The 25,324-nt window shown below is 34.0% G+C and overlaps 1 protein-coding gene and 1 long non-coding RNA gene across 2 annotated transcripts in view; both read right to left on the reverse strand.

The window, feature by feature from the left end:
- The window catches only part of LOC129755598 (uncharacterized), a 379,672-nt gene that overhangs the window by 186,668 nt on the left and 167,680 nt on the right, over nucleotides 1-25,324 (reverse strand). The window lies entirely within an intron of this gene.
- LOC129755600 (uncharacterized) lies at nucleotides 8,771-10,202 on the reverse strand. Its single transcript, XR_008739290.1, has 6 exons — nucleotides 9,757-10,202; nucleotides 9,482-9,697; nucleotides 9,227-9,363; nucleotides 9,050-9,165; nucleotides 8,920-8,985; nucleotides 8,771-8,856 (listed from the first exon to the last, which is right to left on the reverse strand). It is a non-coding gene; the product is annotated as an uncharacterized LOC129755600 (long non-coding RNA).

A 25,324-nucleotide genomic window follows, 5' to 3' on the forward strand; every position in this document is an offset into this window, starting at 1 on the left:
TTAACTAGCATTAATGGCAACTGTTTAATAAGCAATTGTCAAAAGCTACAGCTTAAGAAGCTTAAAAACATGAAAAAAGTGATCAGGCACCAATATTTTATGAGGTCATTATATTTATCCTTAATGAAAAATTATTGACAGTTTGGTCTAAAAGTTACAACAGCCAGGGTTGGTTTTTTTAGAGAAAAATTTACTTGGTAAGATAAAAGATACGAAATTTAAACCCCGTCTTAAGAAGGGGTTGTAAAAAAATCACAACAATTGGACAAATATGTAATGAGTTTAATTTTTGGTAACAGTTATTAATCTCAGTTAATAACTATTTTAACAAAAAAAAAATTCTACTATGGCTATGAGATAGCAAGGCTGGAGATAATCTCAAAACTTAGGAAAAAATGGGTGAAATGTGTAAAAATAACAAACGATAAAATACTAAAAATCTTGTTTTACAGCTCTTGTGGTTATACAATTTTAGAAAAAAAAAACTGTTAAAAAAATCTTCTTCAACGATTTTTTTTCCGTAAAACAAGATAAAACTGAACTTTTGTGAATTTTTCAGCGAAAAAAGTATGGCTTTAAGATGATTTAAAAAATCGAATAATTCTCGCTAATTTTAATCTTTTTTGAATCTATGTGTTTTACAGATCTGAAGCCAAACCAAATCCATTAAGGTTTTGGATGTTTAAATGCATCAATTAATGTCACTAAGTTGATGATCAGACTTGCTTAACTTATCATTGGGTCGCCTAAAGGAAATTGCCTTCTAAAAATCGATCCTAAAGATATGTAAGCCAACTGGTCAGTATATAACACTGTAGAACATATTTCGTCGAGATTGCAGTTTGCTGCCGGAATTTTTAAAACATTTGAAACAACCGATATAACAGAGGAATTTTTCGGTTTTTACTCTAATCTTTTCGAAAATTATTGTTTTAAAGCGTAGTTAGTATTAGAACAACAAAAAGTTGTAGTAAGAAACATTCAATAAACAAGTGACCTAGATAAAAGATGGGGAAAAACTGAAGAAAGTTAGTACAGGAAAAAATTATCGGGAACAAACCAAACTTGACCACAAGAATAACAAAAGGAAAGATTGACTGATTTTTTTGGCATAATTGCGTATCAATCCCTGTCTTAAATATAGCATTATTTAGAAAAAAAAACTTATTTAGTTTAAGGTCCAGAGGGTGGTCAAAAATAGAAACCTGATGGTCTAAACGACCGATCAGAGTAATGATCGGAGAAATGAGTTTTTAGGCTTAAATCTTGTTGTATCGCAACAAACGACGAAAATTTATGATAGGAAAGCCTTAATCTTCGTAATGAACGAATAAAGCAGTAAAAAGTTGTAACAAGTACGCCTCTTCCCAAAGCGTCCAAAATGGGTTCTTTAACCTATTTGAACTTGATAGAGCTGTGGGTTCCCTTCAACTTCAAAGTGGGAATCATCAAGAGGTCTCGAAAAGACAAATTTCTGATCAGATCAGTTCACAAAAACACTTTTAACTTCATATCGGTAGAATTTTTTTTTCAGTTTTTTTAGAACAAATGCTTTTGCAACACATAGACGCACAACTCAAACATTATCATTAATCATTGAACATTTTACAATGAAACTTTATTTGACAAAAAGCACAACATTTTCGGTTTCTCAAAAATTCTAAATTTGTAGAAATTCGTCCTATGGTTTCTGAGATACAAAAAACTGAATTTAAGTGTTTCACTATTGAAATCAATCAGAGTGATCTATCTTGATTAGCCACATTAAACAGGGGACAAACCACAAAAGATCTAAGGCTATGATCATTTAGTATCCCGGCACTTTATTTTGGTGATAGCTACGATAATAGAGCTTGGATATGCAAAACTTTAGTAGCGTTGTGTTGGTTATGAAAAGGACTATCATGTCTATTTTTGATAGATTTTTAAGTTAGCGTGTGTTTGAGATATTTACGATGCAAAAAGACATGGTAAAAATAATTTTGCACAAATTTGCTCCTTTTACGCATTTGCGCCTCGAAAACTCTTCATTGTTGACTTGAAAACTCATGAACTGTTAATTTTTTCTGTTTTTTTTTTCGGACCAAATGATTAAGAAGTATAAGGAGCCACTCTAGGATCCACACGACGTTAAGACCAACCATCGGAGTGTAACCCTTGATCTTAAATTTGGAAAAAAAAAGTCTATCGTTATTGGGGATAACTGAATGCAGACTCCTTAAATAATGTAAAAATTCCATTTCCGGCAGGCAAAAAGTGTTGACTGACTAGTAGGTATACATCAAGTAATGATCAGTTCCAATGATAGCAATCTATGCATCCGGGTTTTACGCAATATGACAGATGTGTTCTGATGGACAAAAAATTTACATGTATGTTAAAACCAGATTTAAGAGATCAAATTCTTCGAGACGCCTACTCATGAAAAGGTTCCAACCAGATTCTAATTGCTTTTTCCAGGTGAGTTTGTGTAAAATATCATGATTTTGCAAAGGTTTTGCTTCTGTGGTAAAAAAAATTAATCAATACATGACTGAAAAAAGTGTGCAAAGATAAAAAAGAGATTTTATGAAAAGGTTAGAGTATTTCTTGAAATCATTGAAAAATATTTTTTTTAATATTTTTACATTAAATGTCATATTAACACCTCCATTTCCTCCATAGAAAGTTTTTTGATCAAATGAATAGTTTTTAAATTACCCACGTTTGTAACTGCCCGGATACTAAATGATCATATCCTTAAAATCTGGTCGCAGTGGTAGGATCCCAACAAGGAAATAAAAAAAAAGAGTTTCAAACCATATATTTCTTTGCGGACCTTAAAGTGTTGAGACTCGTTTTTTCTAAGATCTGGTTAGGGTTCACATAAAAAACATTGAAGTGTTAGAAAAGTATCCCATATTTCGCTTCTTTCAAATAAGATTTCCTTGCGCAACTGTTATGTTGATACAAGAGCCCTGGTTACCCTTAAACGGCGGCCCCTAAAAACGACCTGTTGTACCATGCAAATGACAGGAGCCACGTTCTTTCCAGTTTGAGCGAAAATCTCCTATTCCAGCAGCTCTCCCAGCTGATTTTCCATTCGCATTCGCTCTCTGCAAAATCTCACACCCCCTCTCTCCGGGTGGGAAAACATCTTCTCATTTCGGCTGATGGGTGGCTGGAGGGGGCGGTTGAAATTATTTCCCATCATAATCGTTTCCTTCCAGTCGAAGAGCCCTTCTCCTTTTTCCACTCATCCAAAAATATGATCCTGCCACCTTTTCCGAGAAGGAGAACTGGTGCTTTTCCCGAAAAAACTTCCACCCCTGGCACATCTTCTGTCATCATCATCATTGTATTCCGGAGAGTTCAAGGATACGCAACGCCTGCTGCTGTAGAGTCTCCCGTTTTCTGGTGCCTTCCTAGTTTTCCGTCTTTCGTCTGACGGGAAAACGACGACCAGTTTCAGTTCCATTTGAGACGCCAACGGATACGGAAGGTTTCCCAAGGTTTTTCGGGCGTGTATCGGTTTCCTGACTTGGTTTGAATCGTGTGTTCCTCCCAAATTTAACAATTCACTGAGGACTTAGAAGGATAAAATTAGCTTGTTTCCTTTCCTAGAACGCAAAAAAGCAAATCGTCGGTTTCGTCCTTCGGTCAGTTGGTTCCATCCGCTTCCAGGTGATGAGGGACAATTTCGGTTGAAACGTATGAAACACACAGGCTTAGAAGATATTTATACCCCCAGAGAGAGGCTCTGGTATCGAAAAGTTGAAAACGGAAATAGCTACTGGTGTTTCGCGCGCGTATTTCGTTCAGTGTAAATGTGAAAAATAAACAAACAAGTTGTTGAACGAAAATTTTCCTGCCCAGCCCGCAGTTGGAGGAGAGTTGACTGTAGCAGGTGTTTTTGCTCCTACGGAGAAAGTTAGTGTATGTCGTTGTCGTTGCTGTTAAACTGTTGAATATCCTTCGACTTATCCTTCGTGTGTATCGTGTTCGTACGTGTGGCGTCTGATTGTATTGGTGTCTCTTGATCCCTTCTTTTGAGAGTGTTGGATGCTGCCGTATGGTTTTTCCAATAAAGATATTGTGTAACTCGACGACAACATCTGCTTGGAGGCTTGTCGAATTAACGTATTATCATATTACGCGTTTTGATAAACTATAGCGAGGAAAGCGAGCCGATTCCAGGGCAAATCCTGCAGCTTTCTGGTCCCGATGTGGTGTGCCCCAAACCGAACCCCAGCCAGCCAATCTGATACGATTCGAAATTGAATCAATAGAAACACGGAAATCGGAAACCCGCCTTAGGAATAACATAAGGACGCCTGTGAACATTTTGCTTCCCAGCATAACGTCGTCAAGATCCGGATACTCGAGGGCAAAATTTACATCCACGCTATACGCAACAACGTAAGATGATACATTAAAAACCAACCGAGCTGATTCCTCAAGACCTACCCAAGTGGGGTGGTGGAATGCAAACAAAATATTCCCACCCAGTGGTAAAACAACTTTCCCGTTAGTGTATTAGTGACTCACCAACCAGGCGCCCATTTATGGTGTAGCTAGTATGTATTTTACATTTTGAGGCAAGTAAATACTTCGGGTTTCGTGAGCTCCCACCCTTCGATATAAAAAAAAATCCTGCACCCTCCTCCTGCAGCTCTGGGTCTTAAAAATTAGGACACCCGAACGAAACACACAGGTTGTTGCAAAGAGGATAACACCCCAGGAAACGGAAGAATCAATTTCCCCTGCACCCATCACCCATCATCCAGAAGCCGGAAGTGTGTGCCAAAAGTTTGTGTAACCAATTAAAGGAGTGCCTCCGCAACTCCGACTCAAAGCGAACCTTCCCCGCCCCCTTATTCCCTTTTCCCCTTCCCCCATTCCACGGAAAAATCCGACAAGGTGGCCACCGGCGGCGGAAGTAGAACGACATCCTACGCGACCAGCAGTAGCCAGCAGTCGAGTCTGACCGATGACGAGGACGAACAGCAGCAACAGCCCCATAACCGGAAGCAGAAAAAATCACCGAAACAGCAGCACCGGGCCCAGAAACAATTGGCCAATGAGAAACCGAAAATTGCAGGTACCTTTCCATATTTTGGAACCAATTATCAAAGACAAGTTCTTTAGGGAGTTTTTTTTGTGGGTGGGTAGGAGTTTGTTGCTTCTTCCGCTTGTAGTTGGTTTTTTCTTGCATTTTTTTAATTACTTCACATCTCAATTAAAGATTATATGATTTTTAAATGTTGCTAGGAGACATTATTAAGCCAAATTAAACTATAAAATTGAATACACATATAAATTTTTTAACATGTCTTAGAATTATCTTCAACATTTTTTTTATCCCCTGGATGGATTTCTCTGAATCGTACATTAACATAACTAAGTTTTCCAGATTTTATCCTGAATGAATCCGGATTGGAAAAATCCGGGCATTAGTTTTCAAAATTTACCACTCAATGATGGTATTTTTGATTACGATCCTTTATTCTGACTTCTGAAACTGAGAGTTGGATCTAATATCAAGTTAAAGTCCTATATAGCTAAACTTCGGAAAAGTTCCTTTTAACCACTGAGCTTAAAAGGTACATTAACATAACTAAGTTTTCCAGATTTTATCCTGATTGAATCCGGATTGGAAAAATCCGGGCATTAGATTTCAAAATTCACCACCCAAAAACTGGAAAAATTGTTCGAGTTGTGTCCCATTTCAAGTTGATTTTGTATGGGAGCCCTTCTTCTTCAAAAAGTGAGATTCTAGAAATAAACCATTTCTGGCTCGAAAAACCCTCGGATACCAAATTTTACTTCATTCCGACCGTTCATTTGTACGTGAAGGTGTTACAAAGAAAACGTCTCCATTTTCATATATAAGACTAGCTGACCCGGCAAACTTGGTTGAGCCTGTATTTTTGGGATTTTTTTTTTATATTTTATCACTGTTCCTTATTCAGCCTTCCTTTTGAGTGGATAAAATCACGTGGATACCCTTCTGTCAGAAAAAAAAATCCAGAATTATAGTTCAATATACATATAATGTACGCTAACTTTTGGTTAGCGAACTTATTTACTTCCGGTAACTTAAGAGAGCTTAATCTATCAAGTTTTTATTTAGTTTAGCCATCATTCCTATTCAAAAACTCCTATCTGATCAAGTATTTTAAAATTGAAGATTGATTTGAACAGAAAATGGATCTTTTTTGCTGGAGTCGTCATAAACTGAGTTTTTTTTTCTATTTGTGTTTACCTCTGTATTTAAATACATTTAATAGTGAATTGACAGAGCTGAGTTTAACAAATATTTACAATTTCAGGAAAAGTCACTATTCATCTCATTTTACAGTAACACTTTTCTAATCAATATAATGTTTGAAAATGTCTTAAAAATTGGTGTCATCATTATCTTTTTCCAATTTTCAGTTAGGGATTGGCAAATTGCACTATAAAATAGGAAATTAAAAAAAAATAATATGAACTTTCATGTTTTTGGATTACTTTTCTCTAAGCATTTGAAACCTTGAATGAAGGCAAATCTATTTTAGGTATTTGGAATAAAACTTCAAAACAATCACAAATTATTTAAAATTTTAGTTTATGATCGTAAGATAAGAAACTGAAATCCAAACAGTTCAATTTAATTCTAAATTTTATTGTTAATTTATAACAATATTCTGAATTTGGCTTTATGAATCTGGATTTTCAGTTATATTTGAAGGTAAATTTAAAAGCTGATTTTCTTTGATCTTGATTTTATTTTTGTTGATCGAGTTCAAGTGTTTATAGTCTTAAACTCACTTGTGCTGATAGATTGTTTTTTTGATCTGATATCCGCTAAGTTTTTTTTTTGTATTTTTGTATATAGGTTCAGATTTTTCTCTATACTTAAATGTTTCGAAATTTCAGGTGGCATGCTTTTTACTTTAATGTTAAATTTTTAAATTCTTTAAAGTTTGATGATATTTTTGGATCTAATATCAAGTTAAAGTCCTATATAGCTAAACTTTGGAAAAGTTCCTTTTAACCACTGAGCTTAAAAGGAAGTGTGCATTTCTCAATGTTTCCTGATCCTCCAATTCGTTCTTATGATAGTGATGCAATTTATTTGGAATCACAAAATTGATAATATTCAATTCTCAAACTGCTGGATAAATTCCATACATCTCCTAAAAATCAACCAAAAAAATATTAAGGTGATTTTTTATCAGTTAAAAAGCTTAGTTCTTTTAGAAATGGGACAGTTACGAATGGGTGTATCTCAAAAACCTTTCGTTTGATCTAAATACCTTCTATGAAGATAATTTCATGATAATTCATGAAAAAATTTGAAAAAAAATATTTATCGTTTTTTTGTAAGAATAAATTCTACTTTACTCTTGGTACCTCCCATCGGCCAGCGCACACTTTTTTCAGTCATTATATTGATCAGTTTTTCAAACTTATACTTCGTCTAATCTGTATTTTAGGTGGCTATATCCTCCCCAAGTAACACTTAAAATCCAGTTTGGTTTTATAGTTCTTTAACGATAGTTTATAAACGATTTATAATATCTTTTATTGTTTTAAAACGCATTAATGGGCAACCTTTTTACAACTGGCCTCCAGGACATCTTTACGCGTATAAAATGTCCAACTTATATAACAACAATAAATCTATTTGATTTGATTTTTATTTTGCCCTTTGAAGGCCTTATAAAACATTATTAGATATATTTGAAAATGACAATCGATATGCATATGGTTTAAAATACATATATGCATATGGTTTAAAATCGCGATCCTATTTCAATTTCTGCAACTTTTCGGACCATTACTTATTTTTTAAAAGAAACTGAGGGCAATTTAGTGGATCCAGCTTTTTCGAAATTAACAAATTTGATTATTTTTGAGCCACTTTATGAGCGTTTTCAATGGAATTTCTGCTAGCAAAACCTTACAATAACGAAGTAAAACCATCATGAGATTGAAATTAATCTATAATCGGTTAGTATAGATCGTAGGTTGCGAAGGATATGTACAAAATTACTCTAGAAGGCTTTTAAAAACAGCGAAAACCATAGTTATGTTTTGAAAATTGTTGTTTTTTCCACAGGAGCAGAATTTTGGCAAATCATTATAATTTATACAAAATAACCAGCAAATACATACTTTAATATACACGGGACCTTGCCACGAGCAGACATGATATAGGATTCAAACGCTGGAATTTATTTAAAATAGTGTATTTCATAAGTTTTTTCGTTCATCTCAAATCATTTGTCCCATAGCCTCGGAACCGGCTATACAGCTTACGAGCTGTGGAATTAGCATAAAATTGTTGTTTGTGGTTAGGTTTGAATGACTCAATACCAGGCAACACTTTCAGCGTATCGGAAAATCAAAATTTGGGAAATTTCAGCGATCTACCCTTAGTTTTTCGCTTATTGAAAATTCAAAATGCTGGTATGAGACTTGACTTCCCTGATGACCCTTAGCCGAAGTTGCCGATCATATGCTTCACTTCAATGCTTGATTTGAACTTGGTGGACATTTTTGACAGTATTTGCATACTTTTCCACCACTCATACACAATAATTCTTCGAATAATTAAAGGTTTTGTCAGCTATCAATTTGATAATGATGGATTTTGAATGAAACTGTGCAAAATTATATTTTCCTTTTTCTCTTGCATCGTAAATATCTCGAAAACGCGTAAATTTTAAATTAAAAAAAAATGGTCGGATTGTACTATTTACAGACAACAAAATGCTATCAAAATTTTGAATCTAGATAATCAATCAATAATCAATCTAGATGATGAAGGTTGTCCTACCTCTCGCAAACGTAAAGCCAACTCAGTGAACGTCTCGCAGAATAAGCGCACTAGAAATGAAGAAATATGCGTCACACATATGGATTTGGGTTCCGACAATATTGATCCGTTACCTGCCGCCGCTTCTTCTTCGTTCAGGCCTGCTTCAAGTACACTGCCTCTGCCCGAGAAGCCTAATTCTGCAAACAAAGACCGTAGCTTAGAAAGTGATCTGATTAATCCCTCATTCGATAGTCAACTCACCCGCGAGCCTGACCCGCAACAGAACCATGTAATAATTGCTCCTGTTTCGGCTAACTTTGTCGATCTGACTAGAGATGCTCCTTCCAATCAACTTGATGCTGCTCAAAATCACGCGCCTGTGAATGGAAATATGATACATTCAGCACAAAATGCAAACTCAATGAATGCCTATCCTACCATTTACTATCCGCCGATGTGGCCACCATACAGCGTTCCACCGACCAGTTTCTCGCCAAATGGTTGGTTTATGCAGCCTCCGACTCAGTTCTTTCCACCGAGTTACCCATCGTCAGTGCCCTTTTCATCCTGGCAACCTGTGGCAAGTAAAAAATCTGTAGCGAGAAATAAACATCCACGATCTAATGATCAAAAACTAAGCACCCGGCTTGCTGCTCCAGCGAACAGCACACAAAAAATGGATGATCTACTTACATTTTGTGCTCGAAACTTTACACCGACTACATCATGCAACGACGTGGTCAAGTTCATCGTTTCCAAAAATATTCCCGAGTCCGCCGTAACCTGCAGCACGATGACAAAGTTGGGGAAAAGAACAAGTTTCATCTCGTTCAAAATTTCCATACATAAAAACTTCTCATCTGCACTTACCGCAAAAGGTTTTTGGCCAGCTGGTATCGTCATATCTCCCTACGAAAAAACGAAAGCCGTTGCTTTACCTCAAAACGCATAGCAACAATATAGCTCACCTTTTCCTGTGGAGCAATCCGGATTTGCACAATCCTTCGCACCGAACTTATCCAGAACACAACTTGTAAATAGGACGTCGGCCCTCGACGACGCTCTTATCAACATCGACGCGAGTGAAGCAAAACATTCCGATATTGTTTGCTTATCGTCCCAAACCGACGTCGCTCTCTCGACGCTCCCTAGTAAGCAGCGCAAATCGTCCGTGAGCACAAATCGCAAGCAAGAATTGACGATTTATTATCAAAATGTTCGAGGCTTGCGCACAAAAACTAGAGACTTGTTCGTCGCCCTGGCTGAATGTGAGTACGATGTGATTGTTTTTTCTGAAACCTGGTTGCATGCTGGCATCAAAAGCGCCGAGTTTGCTGCAAATTTCCAAATTTATAGAACGGATCGCTCTTCTCAGACTAGCATTCTTGGAAGAGGGGGAGGGGTCCTCATTGCCGTAAGACCGTCCCTCTCGTGTAGTGAAGTACCTCTTTGTCACAGTTTACATCTCGAGCAAACGTGTATACGCATCAAACTCGGCTCATTTTCATTGAGTATTTGTGCAGTTTACTTGAGTCCGGATTCGAGTGCTTCCAGCTACAAATCTCACACTCTTTGTATCGAACAACTATCCGAGCAGCTTTCGCCAAATGATTCATTGTTAGTGATAGGCGATTACAATTTGCCATACGTCTCTTGGATATTCGACGACGAATTAAATAGTTTCCTTCCTGAAACCGAGCTGAACTTTGATGTTCCTGATTTACTACAATCAAAGGAATACATCGTCATAAACGCTTTAACGGATTTTGGACTGCATCAAATAAACAATATTAAAAACTCCAACGGACGTCTGTTGGATCTAGCATTCTCTAGCGACTCTACCAGTTTCCAGTTATTTGAATCCCCGCAGACACTTATGCGTGAGGATGCTCATCACCCTTCGTTCATAGTTTCATTTTGCTCGAACATGTTCGAAAATGTTGACGAGGGCAGCGATACAAGATATGATTTTAGAAACTGCAACTTTGACGAGCTCGATACTATTATTCAGCAAGTAAATTGGCCAACCATTTTAGCCACCAGTATGCTTGACGTAGACTCAACGACTGAAGCTTTTTACTCTTATATAAATGATATTTTGAGCAAAAACGTACCCGTGCGCCGTTGTCATACCTCCAAAAAATTTGAATGGTGGAATCGGGAGTTATCCAAATTTAAAAATCGTTTGAGAAAAGCTAAAAAACTATATAGACGCAACCCCACGGACGTGTCAAAGCAACATGTGAGAGCAACAGAGTTAGAGTACTTAAAACTAAAAGATACCAGTTACCATCGTTACCTAGCCGATATCCAACGTAAATTCAAAAATGATCCTTCATCTTTTTGGAGCTATGTAAGAAACAAACAAGGTAATTCTGGTCTTCCTCTGAATCTGTCGTATGGAAATCGTCAATCAACTGACATGACTGAGGCAGTTCAACTGTGCACAGAGTTTCTTAAAACCACTTTCGTTGATCACAAAAATAACGTTAGCACTCAACATTTGACTGCAGTAAAATCGTTTAATATCAGCATTCCCGAAATGAGAGTTAGCCCACGCGACGTGACAAAGGCTCTTAAAGAAATAAACGAGCGAAAGGGAGCTGGACCAGATGGTCTCCCCCCGCTATTTATTAAACGATGCTGTAACTCTTTGGCACTCCCAGTAAGCATAATTTTTAATAAATCATTGGAATCATCAACCTTCCCAAAAGCCTGGAAAACTGCTGCAATAACACCTATCCATAAATCTGGGAATATTCACCTTGTAGAGAATTACCGTGGAATTTCTATATTGAATTGCTTGGCAAAGGTTTTCGAACTGTTGATCTTTAACGCAATGAGCACAGTTTCATCCCATATCATTGATGAATGTCAGCACGGTTTTAGAAAAAAGAGATCAACATTGTCAAACCTGATGGTTTATGTCCCCTTCGTTAGCAGTTCTTTGGCAAATAAGACGCAAGTGGATGCAATCTACGTGGACTTCTCAAAGGCTTTCGATCGACTACCTCACAAGCACCTTATTGATAAATTGTACAAAATGGGATTCCCAACTTGGCTGGTGAAATGGCTTGAATCATATCTTCAAGGCAGAACTGCTTTCGTCAGACAAGGTCACATCAAATCTCGAAATATGATGGTTCCATCCGGTGTTCCTCAAGGCAGCCATCTGGGTCCACTTTTGTTCAACCTCTTCATGAACGACCTTTGTGAACTTATCGATTCCGAATTAGTTTTCTATGCAGACGATCTCAAAATGTACCGCTCAATAGCTCACTACACAGACTGCCTGTCACTACAGCAGGACCTCGATAAGCTTATGCTTTGGTGCAAAGTGAATATGATGGAAGTGAATCTTAAAAAATGTAAGATTATTACGTTCACCAGAAGTAGGGTTGCAATTTCGCATCAATACACAGCTGATAACGTGGCTATTGAAAAAGTTGAGTCTATTCGAGATCTCGGTGTTATTGTAGATAAGTCGCTATCATTCAAGGAACATTTAGCTGTAACGGTGGCAAAAGCAAAAACAGTCCTAGGATTTTTGGTCAGGAATACCAAAGGATTCAGTGACACTACAACTCTCAAAGCTTTATATTGCTCGCTTGTTCGCTGTGGATTGGAGTACAATATTCAAGTCTGGGCACCAAACACGATCGGAGGATTGAAGCTACTCGAGTCAGTTCAAAAGCGATTCCTGAGATACGCACTGCCTAACCTACCATGGAACGAACCTCAACGTCTACCACATTACCATGCTCGATGTGGAATTTTAAACATCGAACCGATTGGTTCACGTATTACACTACTTCGTCGTCTGTTTATATTCGACGTCATATCCGGTAATATTGATAGTGCTAGCCTTGTGGAAATGATACCGTTTCATGTACCTTCTCGTTCCTTACGGGGTTTTGAGCCTCTGAGATTGAACAACTATGGTAGGAACGAATTTTATAACCCGTTTGACATATCTTGTAAATTGTTCAACCAAGTGTATGTATATTTTGATTTCAATTTAAGTAAAGATAGTTTTAAGATAAGATTAAGTAATCAGTCTGTATGACATTAAATTGCCGTAGACAGTGACCAATAAATAAATAAATAAATTTCCGATTACTAGAAAACGAGCTATTAGCAAATGAAAGTGTCCCATTTCTAAAAGAACTAAGCTTTATGACTTTCTAGTTGTGTTATCAAAACTCATAAAAAATAATTTGGTAATGGTTATGTTTTGAGTCTATCGAAAATTTTACATCCATATTGATGGAGTTGCTAAAAGAATATGGCATTTCAAAAAAAAAAAAAAATAACGGTGCTCGAACAATCATCTGAGAAAATATTTGAATTGACTTGATTCTGATGCAACGAAAAACAAATTTCGTAAATATCCTTCTTACTGGCTAGTTGCAGCACCCCATAGGGACATTCATATCCAGGTATCCATTTTACTGGTGCCACGTGAAAAGTACACTTGCAATGAAAATGGGCGCCAAAACTTCCTATAGATAGATGGATGAACATTAGAAAGCCTTGATTGCTTTTGGCGCCTTCCTACTCTGGGTGATTCGAATGAAAAAAAAAAATGAAATTGGGTGCCATGACTTTTGTTTGATACGAATAAAAACTTAAAATTAAGTTTCAAATTCCACAAAAACATTTTCGAAAGTATCTCTCCGTTGTATTTTTCTTCGCATGAAGACGAACAAAATAAAAAAAAATCACATGCAAATCGGTTGATCCAGTGAAGAATTTTGCGTGTTCGAACATTTCTGTCTTTCTCCCTGTTTTATATATATAGATAGCAAGAGTTGATGATTTTGTATGGAAACCTCCCTTCCATAAAAATTGAGATTCTCGAAACTTTTAAACAATCAACCTTTGATCCGAAAAACCCTCGGATACCAAACTTCACTTCATTTCAACTGTCCGTTTATACGTGATTGTTTTACGAAGAAAACATCTGCATTTTTATATATAAGATCAATACTGGTGGTATTTAATCTAACATCGAAAAAAGTTGTATGTGTTCTTCATTTGGATTGTTTTCATATTTTTGTAGCAAAAAATGTACACTAAAATTCTTCATCCAAATAGCGATCAAGAAAAAGAGGGCATCATTTAGGAGTTCTGGGATTATTTTTTATATGAAATCTATGAGAATCCATACTTTCTGTGATTTTGTAAACTTTGGGTGGTAACAAGAGCTAAAATTTACTTATTGTTTCATCAGTTCATCTATAAAATTAAATCATCTGTAGAGTAAAATCTCCACATGAATTCTACTCTTGAAATCAAAATGTTTGTCAAATTTAAGACAAATTTGTACTTGTCACATCTTGAAATGAGATATTTTTTGTATTGCTTCTGAAACGGGAACTTGAGTTCTCGCCATAGCTTTTATTCAAAACATCCATCGCATTTCAGAGGTTTTGCAAATTTATTACTTTATAACACAAGTTAAACATGTTATCATTTGCTAGCAATGCAACTATAAACCGAAGTCCGAAAAATTTTTTGCTACTCAAAACAAACAAGCTATTAAAAAAATTAGATCACCATTTGTATCAATTTTAGCGTTTTTGAATCTATATGAAAGATTTTTAAACATTTTTAAACTGAATTAATTTTCAAATTGTTATTTGTGTTATGTGATTATTTATTCATTATCTCACAATTTGCAGTGGAGATCTTCAGAGAAGATAATTGTTTTCGACTGGTGAAATTTTCCCGATCTTCAGATCTTCCACAAAATTTCAAATTTGGTTTATTTTACCACTTAAAACACACTTATTTTTTAATTAATTTTTTTTTTCGAGATATTTTTCTAAGTTTTTTTTGTAAATAAAATAAAACCTTATTTCAAAATTCATAAAATTTCAATGCGTTTTGATGTGCTGTTTTACGATTTCCGCAGAAAAATGACAAAGCGAGTGAAAAATGACGAAATGTAAATATAATATTTAATTTCATTCCATTACATTTAAAGTTCTATAACACTGTCATTTTTCAACGGAAATCATAAATTGTACATCCAAACGCATTGAAATTTTATCCTGAAAACTGAAAATGAGCTTTAAATGGTGTCTAAAAGTACCGTCTGCATCATCAAAAAGCAGTGGTATTCAAACTATGATTTTATTATATTTACGAAAAATATCCAACGAACTTATATTAAAAAAAAATTAAATCCGAAAAATAAAAGTGTTTGAGGTCGTAAAATTGAACCATATTTGAAATTTCGGGGTTGATCTAAAGACCCCCTAGCGTAAATTGTGAGATAAAAAAAATCACATATTTAACACAAATAACGATTCCAAAATGAATTCAATTTATCAATGTTTTGAAATCTTTCATAATACAAGGAGTGTTCACGGAAGTATGAAGACACCTGTTTTACAAAAAAAATCAAAAACTCAGTTTGAAATAAGTGTACATTTTTACAGATGTATGAGAATTCAGAGCCTAACGTTTAGAGCGTTCGTGCATTAGAAAAAAGGTTGTGAATAATTTTGCACAACTTTGATTGTGGCTTTAAATCCTATTCTTTTACTAAATTCAGTTGAGTTGTCTATTGTGTTGGCTTATGTAGCATGTTTCTCAAGGCGTTTTTTGATTATAGGCTAGTGCTTTTCACTATGTAGCATTTTCGATGAAATTTTCTTTATCTTGATAAACGGTTGAAGTATATAATTGATTTGACCACAAATTGTGTACATTCAATAAGAGATTCCTAAGTTAATTAAAAATGAGCCAGATATGATGTGTTTTTTTTTTAATTTTATTTCAAGTCTCTTCATTCATTGTGCAAAAAAATGCAGAGCCGTAAAGCCGTAAAAATAATTTTCTGTATCTCACTCACTTATATTTATATTTTTTCTTCAAATGCATTGTAAGCCATCAGGAATATGGGGATTTTTTTTTATTATCTGACGGGTTTGCGCCGGGGGTCTTCAGATTTTCCCCAAAATTGAAAATTTGGTTCATTTTTGCGACTTAAAAACACATGTATTTTTTCAGATTTCTAACATTTTTATTTTTTGAGTTAGCTTCGGTTAAATTTTTTTATAAATAAAAAATAACCATTTTTCAAAGCTACATAACTCTGTTATTTTTCAACGGAAATTATAAAATAGCACATCAAAATGCATTGAAATTTTATCAGCTTTCCAAATAAAATATTTTAAAAAAATTAAATAATGACCTTCAACATGAAAAGTTGTAAATAAACTTTAAATGGCGTCTAAAAGTACCGTCTGCACCACCGAATATTTTGCAAAAAATACCATTGTATAGCTCGATTCATGATGCAACTTTCATCTGAAGACACCAAAGTGGGCCATTAACACCTTGAAGAGTTATGAAAGAAATAATGACAATAAATCTCTTTTTTTACATCGAAAACAAACAATGGTCGAACAACTGCACTCACATATGGAGATAGCAAGCACTTCTAACAACATGGAAACAAATAAACTTATCAAAGCAGGTAATAAACACTATTTTTTCACCCTTTTCAGACTGCCCTTACTCGCATAACAGTCCCATATGAATTTTCGTCATTTTAGGTCAACGTATGGCTTCAAAATAAAACACTAAAAAAGAGGTTTTGTTCTACAAATTTCGAAAAAAAAATATCAATTCGTGGCTGTCCTATAGGAAATATACCGAAGCTAACAGTCCCATATGTGAAATACCAAGGATTTGGTTACTTTTCAATGCTTCTTTCGGCGAAATAGTCTTTGGTTTATTGCTTTCAATCATTTAAACATTTTTTTAACTCACTTGATGTCGAATGATGCACAGTAGTTCTCGAAGGCAGGTCTGACTTTCTTAGGAATGACTTCCTGAGCGAAAAACTATCGGATGCAATCAAAAATCGTCAAAAGATTCAACCAACAATGTGGAATTCACGATATTTTTTTCCAAAAGTATGTTTTTTTCTGGCAATTGCAATTTAGAAGTTTAAAATGATCAAATTTAAGTCCTAAAAAGTAGCTTGGTGAACAAAATATATTCTGTATGGGACTGTTATGCGAGTAGATTTGAAAAAGGTTTCAAATATGGTCGATTAACAGTCCCATAATGAATAAAAATGGTGCTCTCGACCTTACCAATAACCCAATTTCGAAAATTTCAGGTCTAACGATCTATTATGACAACCTAGAAACGATCTTCGTTTATGCTGAAAGTGATGGTCACAATTTAAAAATATATTCCAAAACAGAAAATTTCAGAATGATTTCCTCGCTTGCTTGTTTTTGCATATGGGACTGTTATGAAAGTAGGGGCGGTAGAGTGTTGCAGCTTAACTGACTTCATGTTATATCCAAAAATCTAATAACGTATTCGTTTATACTCAGTTTTGCACCAAGTCACAACAAGTTATGCACATTGTACTGTCATTTTTAGAAGTTTATGCGCTAAGTTTTGCATCCGTAATTCCCCAGATTTGATTAAAAATGGGAGGTGGAACACTGAAGATTCGTGTGTGAGCGATCGAGGTAGCAAAACGCTGACGACGAATTATGTTCGTTCTAGTATGGTAAACCTCAAAACTGGGCGAATGGAGAAAACGAATACGGTCAAAGTATCATATTTTCATCATTTTACAGCCTGGGCTGGCCATACTGAGCTCTTCGATTATTTCTACAACATTTGTGCCACTTTCTCATACTTTTTTGATCTACGGGAAAGGATTTTGGTGTCCAGTGCATAGCTCCCGATATAAAAACAATGTAAAGCACGTCTAAATTTCATTTTTTAATCACATTTTTGTGATCCCAAACACAGGGACTGAACCTTCTACTTTTGGCATTGATTATGCTTCACAATGATCTTTGATCGAAAAGTTAATAAGTTATATAGTATATGACCAGGTTGTAAAAGCAACATTCCCATTATTAGTTATATCACATTAACAATACGATACTAAGAATTTTGGTTAAAATTTAAAGTCAGTTTTGCTGCAAACACTCTACAAAGCACAAAAAGTAGTGTTTTTTACCTGCTATAGTAAGTTCTTTTGTTTCCAAGTTGTTAGAAGTGCTTGCTATCTCCATATGTGAGTGCAGTTGTTCGACCATTGTTTGTTTTCGATGTAAAAAAAGAGATTTATTGTCATTATTTCTTTCATAACTCTTCAAGGTGTTAATGGCCCACTTTGGTGTCTTCAGATGAAAGTTGCATCATGAATCGAGCTATACAATGGTACTTTTTGCAAAATATTCGGTGGTGCAGACGGTACTTTTAGACGTCATTTAAAGTTTATTTACAACTTTTCATGTTGAAGGTCATTATTTAATTTTTTTAAAATATTTTATTTGGAAAGCTGATAAAATTTCAATGAATTTTGATGTGCTATTTTATAATTTCCGTTGAAAAATAACAGAGTTATGTAGCTTTGAAAAATGGTTATTTTTTATTTATAAAAAAATTTAACCGAAGCTAACTCAAAAAATAAAAATGTTAGAAATCTGAAAAAATACATGTGTTTTTAAGTTGCAAAAATGAACCAAATTTTCAATTTTGGGGAAAATCTGAAGACCCCCGGCGCAAATTGTCAGATAATAAAAAAAAATCCCCATATCCTTCATTTAAACAACGTTAAATAAATTGCAAACTAAAATGCCAATCCGTGTAAAATTTATAAAAAGTTGCATCGCTCTTCTGAAGCCACAAATATTTTATCACAATTGTTTTTCAGAAAAAGTATTAACATTGTGATTTCCTATGTGTAAGAATTTTTTTTGCAATATTTCTTCAATGGGCATATTTTTTATTTTTTTAACCGGATTCATCGTTTAAAAAAACATTTTTTGTTGTATTGCGATGATTATGAGTATTTCTAAGGTAATTTGTTAAGAAAAAAAAAACACGCATTCCTAGGATTTAAGAAGCGAGCGGCAGCTTCATCTAAATTTTGGTTTCCTGATATCTTTTCCATCCAGATTTTGAAGGGTCTCCAGGAAAATAAATTTCTGCAAACACCTTAGTTATTTTGAACACCGAAAACTTCGCGTCCTTCGAAATTGTTACCCAATTTATGGAAAAATAACTTCAGCGCATTTGTGCAGAATTGATTCGTCCAAAGATGCACAATGGGGAAAAAGTGCACAAACCGCAGAGAAATTCAATATCTTTCGTCACATAAACCAAATCTATGAAAATATACTTTACTTTTGTGAAAATTTCCGGAAAATCGATTGGACATAGTTTCAAACGCCGCACAAGCTTTCGAATGGAGATATAGTGCCTTTTAACCTATAATTCCCCTATATTTTGTAAACATTCCAGAAAAACACTGATTTGAACTAGAGGATATTGAACGAAAACAGACCTATCGTGTGTTATGTTTTCTGAAAAATCGAATGAAGGCTGCTTGAGCTACCGCCCGCTTTGAAATATGGAGTTATGGGTGCTTTAACCGTCAATTCCCCTACATTTTTCAATGATTTCAGAAAAAAATGTAGGAGAATCGAGGATAAAACAGCCATAACTCCATTTTTTGGAGCGTGCGGTGGCTCAAACAGCCTTAATTCGAGTCCTCAGAAAAAATTACACACGATAGGTCTATTTTCGTTTAATATTCTCTGGTTCAAATTAGTGTTTTTCTGGAATGATTTAAAAATATAGGAGAATTAGGGGTTAAAAAAGCAATATATCGCGTTTCAAACTATGTTAAATCTATTTTCCGGAAATTTTTACATAAGGAAAGTATATTTTCATAGATTTGATTCATGTAGAACGAAAGATATTGAATTTCTTCGCGGTTTGTACACTTCTTTCCCCATTGTGCGATGGGTTAACTCTTATTTGATTTCCTAGCAAACATTTAGGCAGATAAATTGCAAAAACAACAAAATTAATAAAACAAGTTTACCCGATGAAACGGTTGTATAAAAACCAGAAAAAAGGCATATTGCCACAAAAATGGAGGCGACATACCTATAATGACAAATTATCGACCGTGCGTGTTTTTAATAAAATAAAAACAATTAATGCTTCCAACGAGAATTGAACTCGAGCCCATTCAGTCCACTTTTCGATACCTTAAAACAAGACCTACTCGCGACGCAATAGCTCTATAGTTGAGAGTAGCTATTCTTGAAACGGGTCGAGGGAAAAAAGCAAGAAACTCGCTTGAGAGTCCATTGAAGCCACACGCATTCATCGAAAATCATTTCACTTCAATCAGATGATTTCGTCAAAATCCCATCAACATATTCGCTACTTTTTGGCAACAGATTTACGAACTAACTTATCGTTCATCCGATTCAACTTGTTTAAGAGCTATGCGTGTCAAAAGCAAATCATGGAGAATCACTCAATAGAAACATTTTTATGATCACGATGAACAAAATCTCTATAAACGATATTAATTACTATTTCTATCATGTTTTCATGTTGGCAGGGTTAGAACGGAATTTATCATCTGTCCAAAGCTATCGTGGAAAATTTGCATAAACATATTATTTTCAACATCCCTAAAACAGTGTACGTGAATACTGATTCAATGGTTTTGAATCGCCTATTCATAGACAAGAAATTTGAAAATCATAATAGGTGGATATTTGTATTTTCTTTCAAACAGAATAGTGAAATTGTGTATGTCGTAAACTGAGACTTTTGACGTTATAAACTAAAATTCTAAATCAAACATAGGATCATCGAGTAGGTTAAGTAAGATTTAGTTAATTTGGGACAGTTATAAATGCGTGTAAATAACTTAAGAATTGTTCGTTTGATTAAAATCCTTTCTAAGAAGGAAGTGAAGGTTATCTTATTAATTTATGAAAAAATTGGTGTGTATTTCTTTTTTGTTAGAAATATATATTCTTTATTCTTGGTTTCTACCATCGGTTGGCGCACACCTTTTTCAGTAATGATATTGATACTTATTTTTTGAACAAAACTGAGGAAAATTTTATAAATTCAGTTGCTTCGAAATTAACAACACTTCATTATTTTGTCGCCACTAAAATATAATGGAACTTCAGCTGGAAAAATTTGACATCAGCAACATCATCATGAGATTCAGTTGAAAGTAAAATCGGTTAATAGAGATCGTTAAAAAACGAAATAAGCAATAAAAGGATTTTATTTAGGCTTGAACAACTGTGAAACCAATGTTTTCGTCATGAAAATTGTGGTTTTTCCACAGGTGCATTGTTTTTCCAAATCATTTGATTTTTTGCAAAAAAAACAACCACCTAATATGAATTTCATTCGTTTAACGACCTTGCCACGAGCAGAAATGATTTGAAACGAATATATTTTTTCAAACTTATTTTTCGAGATAATTTGATTAGATATTTTCTGTAAACTAGATAAAACCATATTTTTAAGCTACTTTACTCTGTCACTTTTAACGAAAATCATGTAATAGCACATCAAAACGCTTTGAAATTTTATCAGCTTTTCACATAAAATACTTAAGAAATAGGTGTAAATGAACTTTAAATGGTGTCTAAAGGAGTTCAGAATGGGGGGGGGGGGGAGGGGGCTGAAAAATTCGAATCTATAAATTTGTATTATTTTAAGAGGAGAAATCACCGTGAATTTGTTTTATGAAATGAATTTGCGGCTTTATCGGTGAGGGTTAAAGAGTTGAAATGGAAGACGGATAGAAGAACAGAAGAAAATTCTAAGGTGGTGAAAAGAGCGAAGAGCATTTGAAATAGAAGCTTGACCACATGCTAAATTCTTTGTCCCGAATTAACTGTATTGAAGAAGTAGTACCCAATAGAGAAGGCACTACATTTTTCGATACAGTTAATTATGGATGGTTCGACCGCCATGTGAGTGTGCACATGTCCGTTCGGCACATGTGCACACTCACATGGCGGTCGAACCATCCATAATTAACTGTATCGAAAAATGTAGTGCCTTCTCTATTGGGTACTACTTCTTCAATACAGTTAATTCGGGACAAAGAATTTGGCATGTGGTCAAGCTTCTATTTCAAATGCTCTTCGCTCTTTTCACCACCTTAAATTTGTATTACATTTTTTTTTAATACTCAGAAAACTTAAACTTGCGCAAACTAGATATTTAACCCTGATAACAACCTAAATGTAAGCAAAACTATTTCCTATGAAGATCAATCACATGATTCACTTCTTCCTTTGAAGATAAGTTACAAGATAGACTTTGTAACAGATAATAGAAATATCAAACTAACAGAAATTTCTACTGTTATCTGAAGCATAAGTCTAAAAGTTTCTGCAATTTCAATAAAAAAAAGTCCTACCTTTCTACTAAAAATTATTATAAATAACGGTATCGAATTTTCTTGATATATTGTATTAGATATAACTCCATTTTTAATCTGTCAATCATCATCCAGTCTTGAGTGTTTAACGGTCACTTTAGAAAGATTTATGACTTGAAACCTTTCTCAGGCGCATTTAAATATATTTTTGCTTCTAGAGCCCCTAAGGAAATTGTGATTTTTTCAATTTCAATTTAGATTTCAATTATGTCAATTATATATTCTTGGCTTGAAATCAGTATATCTTCGTTTCCTTAAATCAGTTTGTACAAAATTTACAGTTTTTGAAATCTTGTAACGAAACTAAATTAAATTTTTTTATAAAAATCTTACGAAAAAAATGTCAAAGAACAAAAAACATGCTTCTCAATAATAGCTCAGCCGAACCAGATTTGTTTTCAGAATAAAAGTTGAGTTCGAACTCAATTTTGTTTATAAGAATATTTAAATTCAATATGTCACTCAAATGTGATAAATTCACCATTTTAAACCACAAATTTGGAAAATATTCATTCAAAAATTATTTAAAAAATCTGTTGCTCTTTGAAGAAGAGGTGTTTTGATTGGAACTTTCAACTAAAGCTTGCTGCATTCCTAATTTTATAATACAAAAAATCAAATGTGAGGATTTGAATAATCCAGAAATACAGTGAGCGAAATAAGAATAGCACCACTATGTGTTTTGCTTGTCAAAATATGAATGATTGAAAATTACGAAATTTTCTTCCACAGTTTGTTCTGAATTGCTTAACGGATAAATCATGCAAAAGTTAAGTTCTTTGTACGTAGCAATTGGCGTTGAGGACCAAAAATGTGAAAAAATGATGCGAAATAAGTTGCGCAGTTTTTGATAGCAAATTATTTTCTCACTTAGTCTTTTTTGCTTAAGTACTTATAAATGAACGAACTTTATCAAAGGCAAAAAGCTTAACAAGGATGCTGCTATTTTTCAGCGTCTGGCATAAACAAGCCTTTCGCTTATCTTTTCATAAGCATAAAAATGTTTTCAATAAATTTTGGGTAAACTAACGGTTAAAAAACATTAACTAGTTCAATAATTCTACGTCTACGTCATTTTGCCAGATGATGAAAATTAGTTATGAAATAAATTGGCTGTCAAAAAATTATAGGAATAATAAGCGTTAGGCATTTTTACACAAGAGACTGTCTAGTTTGCATATCAGTTGTATAATTTTCCTTGAACCACAGCGTTTTGGGTACTTAGAGGATGTTTACAATAGACAGAGAGATGTATAAAAAAACCTTTTTGCAAAGAAACTCTCTGGAGCCGCTGAATTTTTATTCATAAGAAAATAACCTTGGAAGAAGTTAAGAAGATTATTTTCAAATCTTTTTTTGAGTTTAATTATTAGTTTTTCGTATTCTTACGCTTAATGTTTTGATAATGTAAAAAAAAGCTAATTAACTCATGACAAAAGTTATGACCATTTAAAAATAATCTGAATCCAATAAAAAGTGGTAAAAAATGGAAGTCTTTGCTTTCTTGGGGTTTTGTTAATTTTCCTTCAATCACAGCGTTTTGAGTACTTAGAAGTTGTTAACAATACACAGAAAGGTGTGTAAAAAGCCTTTTTGCAAAGAAATTCTCTGGAGCCACTGAGTTTGTATTCATAAGAAAATAACCTTGAAAGAAGTTTAGAAGATTATTTTCCAGATCTTTTTTTGTATTTAATTATTGGTTTTTCATATTCTTACGCTCAATTTTTTGGCAACGTAAAAAAGATGTTAATTAATTCATGACAAAAGCTACAACCATTAAAAAAAATATCTGAATTCAATAAAAAGTGTTTAAAAATGGCAGTCTTTGCTTTTTACGGTTTTTGTTAGTATCATGGAATATTTTAGTATAGGTTATATAAATCAACAAAACTCATTCGCTATGTAAAGCAGTTTTTTGTGATTAGTATTCTAATCCTAAAGTTAAATAGCTTCCAAATGAACAGTCAAAAAAGCTTAAATACAATTTGAAAAACTTTTTTTTTTTGTATAACATCGATTTTTTTCTGTGGCACAAGGCCGTGCGAACGGAGGGGGGGGGGGGAGGTTTAGGGGTTTAACCAACCCCCCCCCCCCCATGGAGATTTTATCCAAGTAAAATTTTTAACGTAGTAAAGGAAAATTACTTGATCTTAAAAGGTGTTCAATAAGTTGTTAGCAAAAAAGTCAGAACTTTTTTCTCGCCTCCGGCGGAAATCAGTTTTAAATCACTCTAGGCTTGAGACATTCCATTTCATGACACTACAAACATACACGCCATTCACAAATTGAAACTAATTATTGCATTTCAATCAATCATTAGTGCTGAAACTCAAATCTTGACATACAAAAACTCTACCTCGTCTCTAGAATGAGTTTTCATTAAGAAGTGTAACCAAACTGATTCAGAATTTGAGACCAACCATTTTAACTTCAAAATTAATTCATCGAATACTAATTTTTACATCAACTAGTTGGAAGCCATGTATCATGACTCACGATTGTCATCAGAATGAGCATAACATAATCTTAAACCTAGTATCCTCCTAGAAATAAATTCCAGTCTCAATACTATTTGTGTTTCTTGTTTTTCTAAATGCTCAACATCACACTCAAAAACGTTTTGATAAATTGCACATAGCCACAAAATTCACATACTTCGAGGTGCTAAATATTTAAAAGCTGATTTTGATTAATTTAGGTGCCCTTGATCTAAGTTTGGAATTTTTCTATAATTTTTTGTTTTTTGATTAACTTTTGAAAATATTTTACAATCATTTAAGAAATTTCTGCATTTTTTGACAAAACTTTAAAACGAAACAAATATTTTTAAAATAAAGGTATTAAACCAAAACTTCAAGTAATTTTGAGTTGTAAGAAAAAAGTTTTAGGGGTTTTCTATTTGTTTACTTTTCCCTTGTTTTAATGATAGTTTAAACAAAATTGAATTATTGCTGTTTTGAAGCAAAAATAGAATTGTTTTGCAAGTTTGAACAATTTTGTTAAATGAGTTAATTTTTTGTTTAAACTTTATTCAGTTGTATTTGAAATACTTTTTATAATATCCTTATTAAATTAAAAAAAAACTTTCGATTTTACCTTTTTTAGATCATGCATCATAATCCTTGAAATATTATTTCTCAATTAAATAAAATAGATACATATAATAAACAAAATCAAAACATTTTTTTGTTATTTCATCATCAATGATTGATGTAACTTAACACTGATAATTATAAAGCTAATAAACACCACACACAAGGAGT

This window comes from Uranotaenia lowii, chromosome 3, assembly GCF_029784155.1.
Source record: "Uranotaenia lowii strain MFRU-FL chromosome 3, ASM2978415v1, whole genome shotgun sequence".
NCBI lineage: Eukaryota > Metazoa > Arthropoda > Insecta > Diptera > Culicidae > Uranotaenia > Uranotaenia lowii.